Source organism: Urocampus carinirostris, chromosome 2 (genome assembly GCF_059441175.1).
Source record: "Urocampus carinirostris isolate Australia breed hairy pipefish chromosome 2, RoL_Ucar_1.0, whole genome shotgun sequence".
Classification (NCBI taxonomy): Eukaryota; Metazoa; Chordata; class Actinopteri; order Syngnathiformes; family Syngnathidae; genus Urocampus; species Urocampus carinirostris.
Window position 1 is genome coordinate 60,285,001 of NC_142350.1, and position 6,285 is coordinate 60,291,285.

Genomic DNA, 6,285 nt, shown 5'->3' on the forward strand with positions numbered 1-6,285 from the left:
CTTCGGAGCCTCTGGGAAGCCTCTCTAAAATCCTCCAGCCTTTTCCCTCTCGGCCTACGCCTCTCCGCAAGAGGGTGTGCCGGCTTCTCTCATGGGCGTGGTAATGAAGCCCAACCTGGGCGTGCGATGTCTGGAAAACTCAAAAACAACACCAAGCGTTTCTACGTCATCAGGGCCTTGTTCACAAAACATCGCCTGCCGTCCTCCGTCAGAGTCATGTTATAAACAGAACTAAACAAAATATTCTGCATTTGGAACGGCGCGACCTGTCATTGAATTATAGCCTACTCGGTGAAAATCTTCATTGCACTCAATGAATGTAACTTGTATTCAATCGTATAAAATCCTTTATAGTTAAATGTATAAAATCCTTCAATACCGAGGGCATTAGGATTTCAGTGTCTTGCCCAGGGACACTTTGATATTTACCCCGGAGGAGCCAGGAATCGAACCTGAGACCTCTTTGCTCTCGTCCTAAGATACTACCGCCCCGAAAATAAAAGAGACTGCGCCGTTTTCCTTCTTATTTTGTATTCTTAGCCTCACAAGGATTTTTGATTTTCTGGATGTACCATTGGCAGCAAAATTGTACACAAGCCTTATGAAAAATAAATGCAGTTGTTATTTTCGACAAGGACTATTAAAAAAAATGCATGTTTATATAATAGTTGATGTATTTCATCTTATAATCTAAATCACTATTATTTTGATTTAATAAATCAAGTTTTTTTTGACCACAGTTTTTTACTTTAACACTAACCCTAAATAATACACATTTTTAAATAATAATAATAATAATAATAATTTCCTTTGTATTGTCATTCTTTGTAACAATGTACACAGAACGAAATGTCGATACACCTGACCCGTTGTAGCGAGTCGATGCAGCCGCAGCCAGAGGGCGCCGCCATTATACCAATTAGGTATGTCTCGGTCGAGGCGCGAACCAGCGACCTCCCAGTCTTAAAGCCCCAATGTTTAATATTTGAACACTAGATGGCACTGTATTGTCTTATAAAAACGAAAACAAGTGCCACAGAGCACAACGTAGCAGCAAGTTGCCAGAAAAATAGAGCAGTAACCTTAGATAGTGATTCCAAAATGTAAAAGAAATACATATTTATCGACCTATGCTTTCTAAAAACAGCAAATTAACATTGGTATAATATTTTTTGTTGTTTTTTTACTGAATGAAAGCTTTTTTGTACTGTAAGGAGGCACAAAATATTACAGGACCACAGAAGGAAACCTTAAAACTGCCCTCTCGTCTAGAAAGCTCTATTTCCCGAAGCATCCCGCTACGCATCATCCGATGCATCGTTTCGAAACTCTGGCAACCGGCCTGACATTTGAGCCGGCTGATAAGGTCTGAAACACAAAGCTACTTGGACAACGGGAACAAGAATAGAGCGAGATATTTAAATTTGGATTGGTATCCATTGATGAAGACAAGCAAAATAAAGTTGGAGAATATAATTATGGTTTATAGTAGATTATATGAGACTTTAAATAAAGTATTGCCTTTATTTCTTTGTACTGTAATTATCTTTAAAATATTAAATTTTGGGGAACTGAAAATCACAGACTTTATTGAATGTTTCGGGATTAACAATATATTGATTCTATTTAAATAAACAATAACGTCAAGTCAAGTCAAGTCAAATCATGTTTTGTACAGCCCTTAATCACGAGAAGTCTCAAATGACTGTTATTACACCTTCCCCTGATCTAAAACCTACATGAGGGCAAGGAAAAACTCAAAAACCCCAGCACGAAGAAATGAAGAAACCTTGGATGTTGCAAGGGTATAAACAAATATGTAGACATTATCAATGTGAATATAGGTCATGTGTCATGTCCTGCGCGGTTGTCATGGCACCCACTGAGACGAATTGGACTGATTGCACCGGCTGAGACGAATTGGACTGATTGCTTTTGGAGTACTTAAATGCTCCTTTTGGGACTGCCCGTTGCCAGACCATTGCTTTAACTTGTTGAAGACCTGTTCATGCCTGTTTGATCTGAGTAATGCCTAGTTTGTAATTTTGATTGCCTTTAAACCTGTTTTGTTTTGTCTTTGGTCCGTTTGTGTGTTGGACAACTTTTATTTCCTAATTAAAGTGACAGATCGTCTACGCATATGAGTTCCGACTTCCTGCTTCCCGGCCCGTTTCATGACATCATGAATAAGCTATAGAAAATATAGTGTTATTTTCCATCAATTTTAGAAAGCTATTTTTAAATAATTCATATTTTGGTCTGGATTTCAAGAAAATGTCAAGTTTAAGTAATGTAAAAAAAAAAGTAGGAATGTACAACTAAAAGGTTTAATTCTTACAAAACTGTTTGAAAAAATGTTTCAATGTTTTTTTTTTTGTGATGAGAAATCCATTTTTTCTTGGAGAGGGAAATATATTTCATATACTGTTTCCAGACTATAAACTGCACCTGATTATATGATGCACTCTCAAGATATTCCTTTATTTATTTTTTTTCCATACACAAGGCGCACCTGACAATAAGGCGCACAAAATTAAAACTACATTAGGAATAATAGTTGTGTTAAAAAACATCCAAAAATAAAATTTATATCATGAAACATAATTATTAGAAAATCGGGTTGCACAAGTAAAATGGCTTGATTCATTAATAAACGGTGATCGTATGCTGAAAAATGTTATTGTAATATGCGTTTTCGATTTTATCTAGCGCATTTTTCAGTCCATGAGAAGAATTTCCAGTTTGGAGGCGCAAAAAGTCCGGAAATTACAGTACTTTTTAAAACTGTCTCTATTCATTTTGCGGTTTTTTTCATATAGATTTATATTTTATCAAGAGCCACTGTTGGGATACAAAATTATTTAATCAATAATATATTAAAACTAGAAGGAAATCTTCAATTTTTTTCCAATCTTGTAAAAAATAAACAAAATATTCAATACATTTTCATCAGGAAATTCTTTTAAAAAACACATTTAAATATGATAACAAATGTATTGATTGATTATCAATTGATTGATTGATTATCTTTAAATAAGTATTTTTACAAAGAATATTTGGAGGATACACACTCTTTGTTATGACTTGGATGACTGGATAGATTTGAGTTTATTGTGAATTTTGAAAAAACATCTGTGTTTATTCGAGCATTTAAAAGATATGTTGAATTTGTTTTAAGGTGAGAGAACATGGAATGTTGAATATTAGGAACTTCGGATGATTTAGTAAAGATTTGATTTGCTATGCATTCATGGCGTAATCAGCAATGTTTCACGTGGAGAAATGACTCCCAAGTATAAATTTTGTGCTAACTAGTCCCTAACTAAGAAATTTTGACAAAAAGGAACATGGAAAAAAACTTTCCAAAGAACGAAAAGTCTCTATGAATAAAATCCATCAAAAACAATAGAAAATCCAGTCGGCGAGGTGATCATCAACCTTACCTGACTGGAGGACAAGGGCCTGCCGGAGGTTGAAGTGCACGTGGAGAAATAAGATGAATTGGAAGTAATGAAGAGGAACAGAAGGACCCCGTCTTAAATATGCCACCCATCCTCCTTCCACCTGTCATTCATCTCTTCCTCCTCCTCCTTGTCCTTTGTCTGGACACCTGCTAGTTGTTTATTGGACACGTTGATGATGTTAGGAGTCAACCTAACACCTCTTCGAACGGGGACACAATGGCTGAGGACAGCAAGGGATTAAAGGTAAAGAAATAAACTACAAGGGATATTGGATTAAGCTGTACGAAGATCCATAACCAGGGTTGGGTAGGGTTACCCTAACTTGATTACTTTCAATTACTTTTGGATTACTCCAATATCAAATATGCTAATAAAAGACCAAATAAACTAAATATGACTACAATTATGACTCACAACATGTGCTAAGCTTTCTCTCCTGGCTTTGATCTCTTTGATCTCCGGCAAAACTATTATAAAATGCGACAGAAACAAAAAGAAAATAAATCCAAACAGCTTGCCAACATCATTTTTGCCGTTCCATGTATTCCGTTACTCCCCAAGCCTGCACAAAATTTAGTCATTTTATTCATATTTAGTTTCTTTTGTCTTTTATTAGCGTATTTGGTATTGGAGTAATCCAAAAGTAATTGAAAGTAATCCAGATAAAGTAACTTTACCCAACCCTATCCATAAACATGTGGTTTATTCTGTTCTGGTATTGGACACCTGCAAAGGAAATTTCACATGATGCCAATTTGTTATTTGGACACCATTGTCACTATTGGCCAATCATATCGCTGTTCTTTAATTTCCACTCCCTTTTTTGTGGATCTGCTTTTGTATTAAAACGAGAAGGCAGACAAAAGGGCCTTTAGAAAAAAGAGCTTTTCTCTCTGTCCTCCTTCCGAGTTCAAAATCCATTGATTTCTTCTCTCCTTATTTCGAGTGTCTACGTGTCTTTATTCTCAACACCAAGCCAACAGAAACAACTTGAAACTTCTCTGTCATGATTGCTGATGCGGGGGAACCCGAGGCTGCCCCGTTGGCGCCAACAGCCCGGAGATGGCTGGGATGGGCTCCAGCCCCCCCGCGACCCTGATTGGCTGTTGGATTCTTTTTAAGCTCCCGTCTTCCTGAGAGAACCCGTTAGATCCTCTGCGAACCTGTGCTCCCAGCTAGGCAAGCTTTTGTGACTCTCCGACTCTATGATGCCCTGTCTGATTTCTGTCTGATACCCGTTGCCGACCTCTTTTCTGGACCCGTTTATGTTTTTGCTCCTCCGCCCCGGCCATCGACCTGTTTTTCTCGCTGTCTTTCTTCGCTCGACATGGAAGTGCCACTTCCGCGTTCCAGCTATCTGCTACCTGTGACTAACGATCATCGGATCATGGATGCAAGTCCTCTTTTCTTTTCTAAATAAAACGCACGCAATTGGGTCCCGTCTCCGTTCCTGGTTCTTAGAGCTATTAAAATATTAATACGCTAATGGCTAGAGTGATCAGACAGAAATGCAATTGCAGTTTCAGAAACCACTGCGCAGCGGGGAGAGAGAGAGAAGTGGTATCTCCCGTTCCAGGCGGTACCAAGACTTCCCTCACACCGTTTGCAGATAGCGAACGAGTTTTATTCAAAGTTCGCGCATGCGTGGAAGTTATCAATGACGTCACAAATACGTCTTTCCATACATACAACGAAAAATAACGGAAGTATATGTGTGTATTAAAGTCAGACTATTTGTGTGTGTTTTAATGATTACTCACACATTCAAAATGTAAAAATAGTAAATACAAATGAGAAAAAAACAGGTTAAAATGCGGGTTAATTTCATCAGGATCATTTGTAACCTAGAACACAGAGAAATACATAATTACCGTATTTTCCGCACTATAAGGCACACCTAAAAGTCTTATTTTTTGTCAAAAGCTGACCATGCGCCTTATTTATGGATCAACATTAAATCACAAGGTCTCGCAACTTACGCAACAGCCGCCGACTCGATTTTCCCCCGAACGTGGAGTAGTCCGCGGTGTATGCTGGGATTTATATACTGGCGTTTCATTGGCTAACCAATGTGTCAATCATCATTTGAATCGATCACTATTGGCTAAAGTTATTCGGAGCCTCGGATTGGCTAGAGCGCCAAAACAAACCCTGCAATTGGCCGAAAAAGATGTGTCAATCATCCGTTAAATCGATCACTATTGGCTGAAGTTATTCGGAGCCTCGGATTGGCTAGACCGCCAAAACAAACCCTGCAATTGGCCGAAAAAGATGTATCAATCATCCGTTGAATCGATCGCTATTGGCTGAAGTTATTCAGAGCCTCGGATTGGCTAGAGGGCCAAAACAAACCCTGCAATTGGCCGAAAAAGATGTGTCAATCATCCGTTAAATCGATCGCTATTGGCTGAAGTTATTCGGAGCCTCGGATTGGCTAGATGGCCAAAACAAACCCTGCAATTGGCCGAGTTTAGCAATGGCGTAGCAAGCTTAGCAAGCTTGCTAAAGTACACCATTAAGAAACATGTTTTATTAGTCTGTATTTGCAAATAATTTACTCTCCTGGATTTACTACACTCACGGTTGTAAGACGACCATGATTGCGTATCATTATTGAAGGTGAGAACTTAGGTGAGCTTTGCGGCTTTATATTTTCCCGGTATCTTTTTTTAGAACGATCTAGATGTTGCTGTGATGAGTTGAGTGAATTAAACTCAATTCCAAGTGTTTATTGTCATATGCACAGTAAAGTTGCGAGCGAAAAAGAAAATAGAAACTAAGAAATGTTTGGCATTTCTTGAATTCCAAGACTTTAACCAGG

At 38.1% G+C, this 6,285-nt stretch overlaps 1 protein-coding gene across 1 annotated transcript in view; it reads right to left on the bottom strand.

The window, feature by feature from the left end:
- Window positions 1–3,501, bottom strand: part of s100t (S100 calcium binding protein T) — a 6,989-nt gene extending 3,488 nt beyond the window's left edge. The window contains exon 1 of the mRNA XM_088328111.1: window positions 3,444–3,501. The gene's annotated coding sequence lies outside the window, so the exon portion shown is untranslated. The remainder of the gene's footprint in view (window positions 1–3,443) is intronic.
- Between the last annotated feature and the right edge of the window lie 2,784 nt (window positions 3,502–6,285).